Genomic DNA, 13,094 nt, shown 5'->3' on the forward strand with positions numbered 1-13,094 from the left:
ATGTCCCAAAGGCTTCTTAATCTATCCTTGACTTTTAAAATTCTTGTTTCTTCTTGGTGTTCTAGTTGAATGCTTATTTCTTCCTTATGTTCCAAACCATTGATTTGCATCCTGGCTTCCTCCCCTTCACTGTTGTCTCCTTGCAGAATTTTCTTTATCTCATTTAGTGTAGCCTTCATTTCTTCCTCTATGTTGTTGCCATACTCAATGAGTTCTTTGAGTATCCTGATCACCAGGATTTTGAATCCCGCATCTGATAGGTTGGTTCTCTCTGTTTTAGTTCTTTTTCTGGGTTTTTGCTCTGTCCTCTCATTTGGGCCATATTTCTTTGTCTTAAATTTGGCAGCCTCCTATACTGGCTTCTATGTATTAGGGAGAGCTGTTTTGATTCCCAGTCTTAGTAGTGTGGCCTATTGTAGAAAAGGCACTTGTAAATTGTGGGGGACAGAATCTTACATAATCAGCGGGGTGGGGCAACATCCTTCATTAATTGTAGCTCTGTCTGCAGGGAGGGATCGGAGAGGGGACAGTGCTGCTGCCTGGCTTCTGGAGGTGTGCCTTGCACTCACCCCATTTACAACCACTTCATCCACTCCCTGTATTTAACTGGTACCCTTCCAGCTGTCTCCCTGGTGGTGAATGTCAGAGTGGGTGGGTTTGCATAGTTCCTAAGACAATGTGGGCCCTTTAAGTGGAGTTTCCTAAAAATCCAACAGTTTCTTCCACCACCCCAACACCCCATTGGATTTTATATCCAAAAGTCATGGGAATTTATCTTTCTGGCACTGGAACCTTGGTCTGTGGGGCCTGGCCTGGGGCTGGGATTGCTTATTCACAAGGTATCCCTCCCAATTTTTATCCACCACATGTCGTGGGACCACCTGTTCCACTGCTGCCACCGCCTCTTGTGCCACACTGTGTATCTTTGCCCCTCTACCCATCTCCGCAACTCTACCCCTCCTACCCCTCCGGATGAATGTGGCTTCTTTAAATCCTTGGTTGTTGGACTTCCATACAGTTCAGGCTTCTGACGGCTCTGAGTGTTATTTGTTTTGAGGTTTAGTTATAATTCTCTCTGTGGCTGTGTGAGGAGGCAAAGCATGTCTACCTTCACCTCCATCTTGACCAGAAGTCTCCCATATTCCTTTTGAGAATGATTGATGACAGCCTTTCACATTTTTCAGCTGATCTACTTGTCTTTTTATAGTCTGGGTATACTCTGTAGAGAAACCTTTTTCAGTTAAATGCATTGCATATAGTTTCTGTTTGTCTGCTACTGGTCTTTTAACATTGCATGCTGTGTCTTTATTGCACTAAAGATTTTAATTTGTATGCTGTCTAATCGGAATACCTCTTTGTGGCTTTTAGGTTTTGTGACTTGTTTGAAAAGCATTTCTCATTTTAAGGTGATATTTTTAACCTTTCATATTTTTTTAAATTGTCTTGTTTTTATCAGTTTTACACTTGGTTCCTTAATTTATCTAGAATACACTTTGGGGAAAGCAACCACTCTTAAACTAGGTGACATTGCAAGGACCCAAGACCTTAATCTGTGTGAAGAATCAAGAGGAGATCATGTTTATGTCTTTTATTCTCTAGCATTTACTACTTTAAAAATATGTTTGTGGTAAAATACAGTATTTGTGTTGAGGTACAAAACAAAGGCAGTGAGCCAGTTAATTGAAACAACCAGTTACTTCTGTCTAATAGGTCAGTTATGAGCGCACTGCTTTTGGGAAGCTCATTTATAAGTAACTCAGATGTACTGAAGCTTTTGCCTAAAGATTTTTACTTTTATGTAAGGGGTAGGTAAAATGATGCAGTAATTTTTCCATCCCTCAGCTTTTGTCTTTTTTAAAGATTCATTTAACACTTACCTACAGGTTCAGGCCCTTGTCACACTCTAAAAATCCCAAAAGGAAGAAATAAAAAATTCTACATGGCAGCTCATCATTAGTCAGTCTCATTGCAAGGCCCTGATGTATCAGGTCTTCTACACTCCCTTTAGTGGATGACAGACTGTCCTAACATACAGACCTTCTAACTTGGTCCCTAACGCTCTTATTTGCTCATTGTCATTTATGAATTCATTCATTACACACATAGTGATCCAGTAACTAATCATCGTTTAGTACTGTTCCTCAGTGCTGGGAACAGAGCAGGGAATGAGGCAAGATGCTAATCTCTATGGCATTTGCATAATAGTGAGGGGGCAAGCAAGAGTGGGCAGAAAGACAAGCAGTAAGAAAAACAATATAGGATCAAGACTGTGAAACGGTGTAAAGGAAAAAAAGTGGTGACTCAAAAGAGATTGGGAAAGCCTATCTGAAGAGGAGACATCTGATCTGAGACCTAATTAGAAATAAGGAGTTGACCATGATGAAGCTTTATGAAAGACGATTCCTAGTAGAGGCAACAATGCTAGTTGGAGACCTAAGAAAAGAATGAGCTTGCTAGATTTGAAGAATAGAAATACAGCAAATCCTCAGGAACATGGATTTCCTTCCCCGTAGGATTCTGCCTATTGTCCTCTGATAGACACTTAAGAAGCTATTACTTATTACTAGGCCAGCCTATGCCCTGAGTTTGGGGGTTGGACTAATAATCAAAATTAAATGCAGCCCTGTCTCTCTTTTTTCATGGCACTTTCCGCCGCCACCTTGGCTTACTTCTCATGATGCTAATTCTGGACATTGTTTATCTCTCTGTCTCCACCACTGCACTGTGTAAGCCTTGACCCTTAAAGGAAGAGTCTCCTTTATCCATGTTATGATTTAGGCCCCACTTGGCTAACACAGTATTTGAAATACATTAAGTACTAAAGAATATCTTACATAATTCATTATTTTATTTCACAATTTAATGATATAAATGATAATTTAATACTAAAAGGATGTTGTGGAGGAAGAATGGGCACTACCAGAAAATATAACTGAAACAAATGCCAACATTTTCTAAATAAAGGTTCTACAAAAATTCTTGTATGACAAAATCTATAGCCCCCAGGTAAGTATATCTGAATTTCAGTAACTATGAAAGGTTGATCAAGAATAACTGACAATACCACATTTAGGGAAGCATTTGCTCATTTAAACACAGCAAACATTTTGTAGCGCGCTGCTAAATTTGTAAAGTACATCTTGGTACAGAACATAGTTTTAGGACTCATTGCTAGAAAATCCTTAGAATGTCCAGGGGGAAATTTTAAAGGATAATAAATATCTAAAAAAACAAATATAATTTAGCAAAATAAAATAACTTGGAAAAGAGACAATAACCCTTCTCCTTTACTGAGGAAGGATAGTGGAATCTGCCCCTGTTGGAATTCTGTTGGCTAGGTTCTGTTGATTGACAGATAAAATTTCTCAAACTATTAATTCACTTTGTTTAGGTATATGCAGGTTGACTTTTAGCACTTATTTCGATAAATGCCAAGGGATGTTTATTAGCCCAAAATCACTCACTAATATAGTATTGTCTCCAAATGATTTTAGAATTTTCACAAAACTTCCTTCATATGTTCATTATTTTCTCTTATGGTGCTAGTTGTGGCCAATATTTTGAAATCATGTTAATTCTGATATCAAAAAATGACAGATATTTCACTTCCAGTAAAACACATGAAACAAAATGAATACAGTACATACATTTATGTGTCTTTAAAAAATAAATCTATTTACTTATTGTAAGCTGTTAGAAGAACTTTGGATCATATCAGAGAATTAGTTATTATTCCCTAATCAGTCATGAATAACATTGCATGATCTTGAGAATATATTATCACTTATCTTTACATTAATCTACAATAACGTACAATATACTTTACATGTTTGAATTTTATTTTGCAATATAACTGAGGTCATTAGTAAAAAGTTAAAATTGTTATTGTACCAATTTAGTAAGGCACATAATAATAGCTAATGAAGATTGAATGCTTACAATAAGCTAAACTCTGTGATAAGAATTTTGCATGCATTACTACATAAACATACATAATAGGTACTTTTGTTATCTGTAAAATACACAAATGAGGTTACTAAGCTTACAGTATGTTATTCACTTGCCCAAGGTCATGGAGTGAGTACTTGGCTGATCCAACATTTCAGTTCAGTGTGTTTGATTAAAGACCATGCCCTGAATGACTAAAGAAATGTAATTATACTAGATTTCCACTAGCTTTATACTCTTTTATCTAACCTCCTATGTAACACATTACATATATTTGAAGAGGAGTTTATATGATTTGGGAGTATAGGAAGTAGCCACACAACAGAATGCTTCTCTGTGTGTAGATAAGTGATCTCTTAAGAAAACAAGAATGTAGCACCCTCTAGTCACCTCAGCAGACTGGCCCTGACAACGGGAACAGATGGCATGCCTGGGAGTACAGAATAGCACAAAAACACTCTGGCAGGGAATAGTTGAGGACATATAAGTAAAAGCAACATGGCCATCATTTGAAAGTGAACTCTACTCTTTCCCCGCCCTCTTTTAGCAATTTATTTGCTACATGAAATATTTTGCATGATATTTTCTGACAGATTTGGCATGTTTTGGCCATAATTCTCTTCATAAAGGAATGTGTGTTTAATTAATTTGATGAGAATTTGTTTGATGAATAACATGCTTGTTGTATGGCCTGGCTTATTCAATATAGACAGTTTATAAAGTATACAAAGCACAGAATAGGTTAAAGAGAAAAAATGTAAATCCTTCTCTGGAAATATTGTAAATGTATAAATATAATTCTTTGTTAAGGGTTAGACATACCAATCTTTTACATCAACAGCCACCATGATAACATACATTCCCACATTAAAACACAAAAGCAAAAATCTAAATGACCTCTTTAGAAATGCCTAGGTCAAAGCCTTATTTCACCTCTTTTTTAAAATAAGGACCTCACAATTCTTATACATTCAAAAGCAACCAATTAATGTAAAAAGTATTCATTTCTAAGAGAAGTCACTATATTGCATCAATTATTCTAGATTGTTACTATTTCATTATCTTGAATAAAACAATGTATAAAGTAAGTCATTTTTATTTTGAAAGAACAAATGGTAGCATTTTAATTTTTCATATTTATACACCCTTTCTTTCCATTGAGAACAAATGGTATTGTCCAGTTGATCACAACCCATTTAACTGCACCTCATTGGTATTTAACAGCCCCTCAGGGCTCTGACTTCTCCGTGAAAAGAGGATCAAAACAGAGCCATTTTAAAATCTGCATTTCTTTTCCAATAGACTTAAGACATGAACAAGGAGAGGGCATGCCAAAGTATACTTGGCAGAACATACACCTACCTCTGCAGTAATTAACTGTCATTATAGAATAATAGAAAGAATATGAATGAAGCATATTCTCTTTCTTTTTACTTGTCTAGCTTAAAACTTCCTATTACATGTAAGTATATTTCAATTAATTTCTGCACAGTTAAGGTTTCCTTTATTATTTCAATTAAGTTTCTGAACTATGCAAGAATTTGTGGACATATTAAAAAGTGTGTTGCTATATGATAAGCTTTCATTTTTACAAATGTGAGAAAATTGAAGCTAAGCCCCAAAGCCAACCCTTCTTGAACTGAAACAATTTGGGGATGAATAAAATGCAAAATTGTAATTATTTGATTAATTGTTAATTTGGGGATCAAAATTCAAACTCAAAATATCTTGATTTCACTATGGCATAATTAAAATGAAATACACTTTTGTTTATATAATTTTATTTTAAAAATTTCTCATCTCAATAAATTAACATAAATTGAATTTAAAGTAAAGCAGAATAAATAAAAATGGGAAAATTCTAGAATTTTATAATTCCATTGTATAATTATAATAATATATTTCAAAATAATAATGCTAGAGAATAAATAGCAAGTGAAAATTGTTTTCAATAAGACCTAGGAGAGGTAGTATTAATATAGCAAAGTACTACTGGAATTACTACCATTAATAAAAATATCTTAAAATTTTTAATAAAGATGATACATGTTTTTGAACAATATTACAGTTTAATATTTAAAGAAAAGAACTTGAAGTATCCTTTGTAATCATGACTAGGTCAATTACCCACAACTTATTTGATAAATTCTGACCAATTCTAAGGGGTTTTTTGGTACAATTATACACACACACACACACACACACACATACACACACATATATATTTATATATGTGTATTTATATATTTTATATATACACATATATAAAATATAATTATTAAGTTCATCTGGAAGAATAAATAAGAGGGGATTTGCCCTGTTTTTTACAAAAACATACATTAAAACCATGGTAATAAAAAGTATGGCACTTTTTAAAATTAGTGAGTTTATATTGATATATTATTATTAACTAAGGTGTATATTTTAAATTAGAATTGGCACTTGGAGCTGTACACTATACAGCTTTTGACAAATGTATAATGACGAGAAAGAACCCACTGGTATGACACCACGCAGAATAATTTCACTGCCCTAAAGCTGTCTCCTGTGCTGCACTCTCAGTTACTTCCCCCTCCTCCTGATTCCTTGCAACTGCTGAGCTTTTTTGCATGTGAATGGCCAGTTGTTTCAGTACTGTTTGTTAAAAAAAACTATTTTTACTCTATTGAATTGCCTTGTTCTTTGTCAAAGGTCAGTTCACTGTATCTAAGTAGGTCTATTTCTGGGCTCTCTATTCTGTCCCATGACTGCTGTGTTTATCCTTTGGCCAATACCACGCTACCTTGACTTTTCAGCTTTACAGTAAGTCTTGGAGTTGAGTAGTGTCACTTCTCCAATTTTGGAATTTTAACTTTTAGGAAGTGGGTTTCAAACACATCACCCTACACAAGGACCAGACTTGAGGAGTGCAAGAATCTAAGATTCTGGAGCCTCGGAACCTTTGTGACCATTCAGTCACAAAAATGACTTTAACATGAATCATGTGGAATTTGTCAAATAATTTTTCTGCATCTAATGAAGTGAGCATATAAGATTTTTTCCTTTATTCTTTATAATCACAAAAACCAACACATGGATTAGTTTTCAAATGTTACAATGTATAGAAGTAAACCAGTCTTGCATTCCTGAGAGAAATTCTCCCTGGTCATAATGCATAACTTTTATACACTGTTGAATTCAATTGGCTACTATTTTGTTAAATATTTTTGTATTTATGTTCATGAGCAATATTGGTCTATAATTTTACACACACACATATCTGTATTTGGTTTTGACAAAATTTTTATGAGAGCTTCATGAAACATTTATAAGTATCCCCTCCTCCTTCTCTATTTTTAAAATACATTTGTTTAAGATTTGTGTTTTTTTCCTCTTTTTAAAATATTTAATAGTATATACCAGTAAAGCCCTCTAGGACTGAAGTTTTGTTTTTGTTTTTGTTTTTAGTTGGGGAGGGAGGAGGAGTTAACTTTGATAATAAGTTTAAACGTTTTTATTGTTATTAATTTCTGATTAAATTATGTTTTAGTCAGATGACATATTCTGTATTATTTTATTCCTTTTACATTTATGAAGGCTTTTTATGACCTAGTGCACCATCTATTTTGGTGAATGTACTATGTGTACCAGAAAAAAAAATGCATATTTTTCAGAAGTGTTTTTAAATAGCAATTAGTTCAAGATTATTGATAGTGTTTTTTCATCTTTTACCTCCTTACTGAATTTTTATCTAGTTTTTCTATCAATTACAGAGTGATGTTAAAAATCTTTCATTTTGATTATGAAATTTTCTATTTTCACTTTAGTTTTAATAGTTTTTGCTTCATGTCTTTTAAAGCTCTTTTATTAGGCATATACACATTTGTGATTTATATATACTTCTGAGGAGTTGACAATTTTATTACCATGAAATATCTTTATTGTCTATGGTAATATTCTTTGAAATTACCACGAAATATCTTTATTTTATGATAATATCTTTATTGAAGATACTACCATATATCTTAAGATATCTTATATAGTAAGTCTACTTTAGCTAACATTGATATAGTACCTCCAATGTTTCTATCCTTAATATTGAATGACACATATTTTCAATCCATTTATTTTCACCACTCTGTATTTTTATATGTACTGCAAGTCTCATGTATAGCATATAACTGGATCTTGGCTCATGATCCATTCTGACATTTCTACCTTTAAATTGGAGTGATTTGTCCATTAACACAATATAATGATTGATACAGTTGGTCCACATTTCTATTTTTATTTTATTTCTTCTGGTTATCTGAATATTGGAGGTAACAGGATACCAGCATTAATTATTGCACCCCGGAAGATACACACAAGTCTTCTGATTAAATCTATTGGTCTTAATTTATCCTATGACCTTAACCAACTATGAGAGAGCTTGGAAAGAGAGCACACTTATGAACACTAGAAATGTATAACATAACATAATGTTAAATAAATAAAGCAAATCCCAGAATATTATCCAGAGCATAAAAAACGCATTATACAGTAAAAACACCAAAATAAACTGTAATCATTAGGTATTTAAAAATATGTGATTATAATAAAAAGCAGAAAACACAAATGTGATAATTTCAAAATTAAGCATGGTTTTTTTTAATCTTTTTTGGGATACAGGGAAAGAACACACAGGTGCATTTAAACTTCTGGTGTTGTTTTAATTGCTGGACTCATTGATGTGCTCAAAATGGTTTTTGTTATGAAAGAAAAACTCTATTATAAAAATTATCCATTTAGAGATTATATGTGTAACCGTTAATTTTATGTGTTAACTTGACTGGATAACGGGATTCTCAGATATCTGATTAAACATGTTTTCTTGGTGTGTCTGTGAAGGTGTTTCTCTAAGAGCTTAGCATTATATACACAATGAAATATTATGCAGTAACAAAAAAGAATGAAATGTCATTTGTGACAGCATGAATGGATCTGTTAAGTATTATGTTAAGTGAGATAAATCAGGCGGAGAAAGATAAATACAATATGGTGTCATTTATATGTGGACTCTAAAAGAAAACAAGCAAACAAAACAAAAACGGATTCATAGAAACAGAGACCAAAAGAATGGTGACCAGATGGAGTGGTGGGGAATGGGTGAAAAGGTGAACAGAAATGTTATAAATAATGTGGTGAGTTTGCACCATAACAGATGTTTAATGGAGTTGGAGATATTGTATCATTTTGTAGTGCACTTGAAATTAATATAGCCAATTTAAGATTATATACCAACTATACTTAAATAGAAAAATACATTTCTAAAGATTAGTTCAAAAAAGGGGGGGAATTTAATGTGGGTGGCCAGGTAGGGCAGGAGAGAGCAATGTGGGAAAAATGGGGACAACTGTAATTGAACAACAATAAAACAAATTAAAAAAAGAGAAACTGACATTAGAACTGGTAGGTTAAGTAAATCAGATTGCCCTCCCCAGTGTGGGAGGGCATCTGCCCATCCACTGAGTACATGAATAGGACAAAAAAGCAGAGAAATGTTGAATTTCACTGTCTGACTGACTGAGCTGAAACATCAATACTTTCCTGCCCTGATGTTCTCAGGCCTTCAGACTCAGACAGAAATTTGTACCATGAGCTCTCCAGCTCTTAGGCCTTCAAACGGCATTACTGGCTTCTCTGGATTCCCATCTTGTACTGTAGATGGCAGAGTACGGGAAATCTCAGCCTACATAATCAAGTGAGCCAATACTATATAATAACTCTCTTCATATACAAATTGATTCTGTTTCTCTCAAGAATCTTGAGAACTACATTATATTACTTCTTCCAAAAACTAAATCTTCAAAGCAAGTTATATCTCCATATTACATGTTTTCATTACATACTACCTGTCTCACTGTAATTTTTAAAGTTTTTATGTAATTATATTTGTTGAAAACCATTGCCTCCACTGCACTGAAAGCTCCCTGAGAAAATGACTCTGTTTTGTTATTATTATCTCCCCAATTTCCACCATAATTTCATTGCTATACGCATTTAATTAATATTCTTTGAATGAATGAACTTGAAAGCACAGGAATTAAAATGAAAAAGGAAATTATTCCAGTCCCTCATTCCTCAAATAACTCATTATAAAATATAGGGCATTCCATTTTAGTTTTTTGCTGTGGATTTTTGCTCTTCTTAGATATGATCTTACATTTACTTTCACTCTGCTTTTTCAACTTAAAATGACAGCATAAATCTTTTTCATATTAATATATACACTATAATCATACTTTTCTAGAAATTCATAATATTTCAGAAAATTTTCCATAATCATCACACCCATTAATCTAGTAAATAGTGAAGGTTGGTATTTGTCATTGTTAGTGTTTTTATTTTTGTTGTTTCTATAAGAAGTATAAGAGTGCACATCTTTGCTCTGAGAGATTTTTATGGATAGATTTTTTTATTAAAAAATATATCCATAATACATGTTTCTGGTGGCATTTTAGGATAGTTTTGTAGGTTTTTAGTGATGATTGAATAAACAATATTAACCTTTTATTTGATTTAAAACAACTGTGATCTTATCATTAAATTCAGGGCCTGTTCGAGTGAAAGGTTTTAGGATTTTTTATCTTATTTTGTACTGGGATATTAGTTTTCGTAGAGATTGCAACTGCTACATAAAAGGAACTTGTTGAGTTTCCAGAGATCTATTTGAACAGATAGCCGTGAGAAATAAGAAAATATCCTGATGCTCTGAAAGGTAGTCTCGAAAGGTACAAGAGGTTCACCTAGGCCAAGCAATGCCCTTAATGATAAATGCAGAGTAAAAGGGCATAAGGGAGTTGTTTCTAAAAATATTTATACAAGAGGGAGGTACAAAGGCAACTGCAGCTTCATGAACTGCACCATTTCTCTAGCTGGGTAGAAGCACCCTGAATCTAAGTAGCATCGCCTCACTAACATGTGCTCCTGGGAAAACCTCTATGGACTTTAGACCTCTTATTTTATCCCAGACATGCTAATTTTCAGAAAAATAATAACCCAATCCATTTCATTTAAGTGCTAAATTTTAGAAAAAATATGAACCCGAGTAGTGTGAAAGAATAGCAATAAAATGCTTGATAAAGTGAGTTTTTTTTTTTTTAAAGATGACACTGTTGAAACAAATTTGAGCTGTAGTATAATAATCAGCTATTATTTTTAAACTCATGAATAAAGGAAATTGAGATAAAAATCTTTGGAAATTATAAAAAATATAACACATTTTAAAAATATTTTGTTTATATTTTTAATAGAGTTAGTTTATTTTTATATAAAGGAAAACACTAAAACAAAAAAGCAAATATCCTTTTATAGGAACACAAAAACACAAGACATATTTAGCACAGCTTTGTGCTCAGGTCAGACTCCATTACAAAAAAGATCGAGTACAGGGGTCAGATATGAGGACAAAAAAAGACTTTGCTTGGAAAGATGGGAGCACGATACAGTGTGCAGACGATGTTTTATTGAGTCACGCACTTGAAACCTGTAGGGTTTTGTGAACCAATGTCACTCTAATACATTCAATTAAAAAATAAAAATAAAGAAAATGCAGCTTCCTAAACAAGAAAAAATAATAAAAAGATAGAGTTAGTATTTAATGGAAAAACAAGAAATGATATCCATCTGCCTCCTGTTTGTGGTTTTAACCAATATCTGTTATCTTCAAAAGGCTAAGAAGAAGTGGTCTAAGCTGGAGGTTTTCAAAATATGCACAGCATAGAATCCTTCTTTCAGGACAAATCTTACTCCAAAGACCAACATTTAAAGTGGTTAAAAGCCAGTTAAAGCTGGTGTGCAAAACCCTGGCTGTGGCCTCCTTCATCCTTCTACCCACATATTCAACAACTGCTAAGGACCCCCTCAATGCCCAGCATAAATTTGGCCTCAGTGTGAGTCTGCACAGTCAAGGGTGATTAAAATGTGGCAGCGATATCTTCTTTTCCATGGGGAGATACTGCTGCCAGAGAAATTTATAAAAAACAATATTGATGATGTCTATTCCTTCTCTTTAAAAGTGTTTATGCAGAGTATATTATGAAACCATTGTCTCATAACTTTTCTCTTTTAAATCATATTATTCATAAGAACTCTTTAATTATTATGCACAAAATTCTGGTCCCATGCTTCTTACACAATATTGCTGAAACTTCAAGGTAGATATTTCTATTCTAATTAAAGATTCATAAACTAGGGCTTAGAAAAGTTAAGTATCTTGTCTAAGTTCATAAAAACCAGTCAGAGGTAAATTGACTAAGTGTAAGTTGGTCTCTCTGATATTAAAATGTTTTGTTTCTATGTAGCATTCTTCCTTTAGTGCAATTTTACCTTAGGAAAATTTTAGAATTACATCTTGTCACCTTTAATTATCAATAAATAATTTTATCTTTTATGTAGCAAAGGTACATTGAAAGGCAAATTTTTATTCTTTTAAGCATTTGATTTATGTGATACAAATGATTACAGTGTCTAAATTTGCTAAAGTAAAAAATATATTTAATTAATTAATGTCTCCATGAGAAGTGAGGTTTTTTTTTTTTTTTTTCCCAATGAACAGTCGCTGATGGAGGCCCCACTATGAAATCAATGATGGCCAAAACAGCAAATGACAGGGGCATGGAATATAACGCTATTAGAGGTCATTGGTAAATCAGCATTAGTAGCTGCTTGTTTTGCTATTTTGTTGACTCTGTCAATGCATTGAATAGATTTTTGTTATCTTTTTGTGTAATATGGCAGTGTAAGAGGAAGTTTCGATTTTTTCAAGCTATTTTGAAATCATTTTAATAAATACTGGGATGGCAGTAATTAAAGAATCCCATTGCAGTGAATTATTGCTTATTCTTTGGTATTCAAATAAGATTTCTTAGTAGTGGTATACAAATAACATTGATATTAGGCATATTTATGAAAACTTTGCTGATCTTGGAATATCCCTGTTTAGGATGCTTGAATTCTCAGTGGAGCACAGAGAGTAGTCCAACAAACATGAAACAATAGCGACACTTGAAGAAAGATCTTGTGATAATACCAGAAGCATGTGCTTAAAATTGTACTGTGACTTTCCCCAAAGGGACCCAAAGGCATTTATAAGAGCACTCATGTATCAAGAAATGGAAAAATCC

The sequence above is a fragment of the Pteronotus mesoamericanus genome, unplaced genomic scaffold (genome assembly GCF_021234165.1).
Source record: "Pteronotus mesoamericanus isolate MK-2021 breed Mesoamerican mustached bat unplaced genomic scaffold, CSHL_Meso_final contig_20, whole genome shotgun sequence".
Taxonomy (NCBI): Eukaryota; Metazoa; Chordata; class Mammalia; order Chiroptera; family Mormoopidae; genus Pteronotus; species Pteronotus mesoamericanus.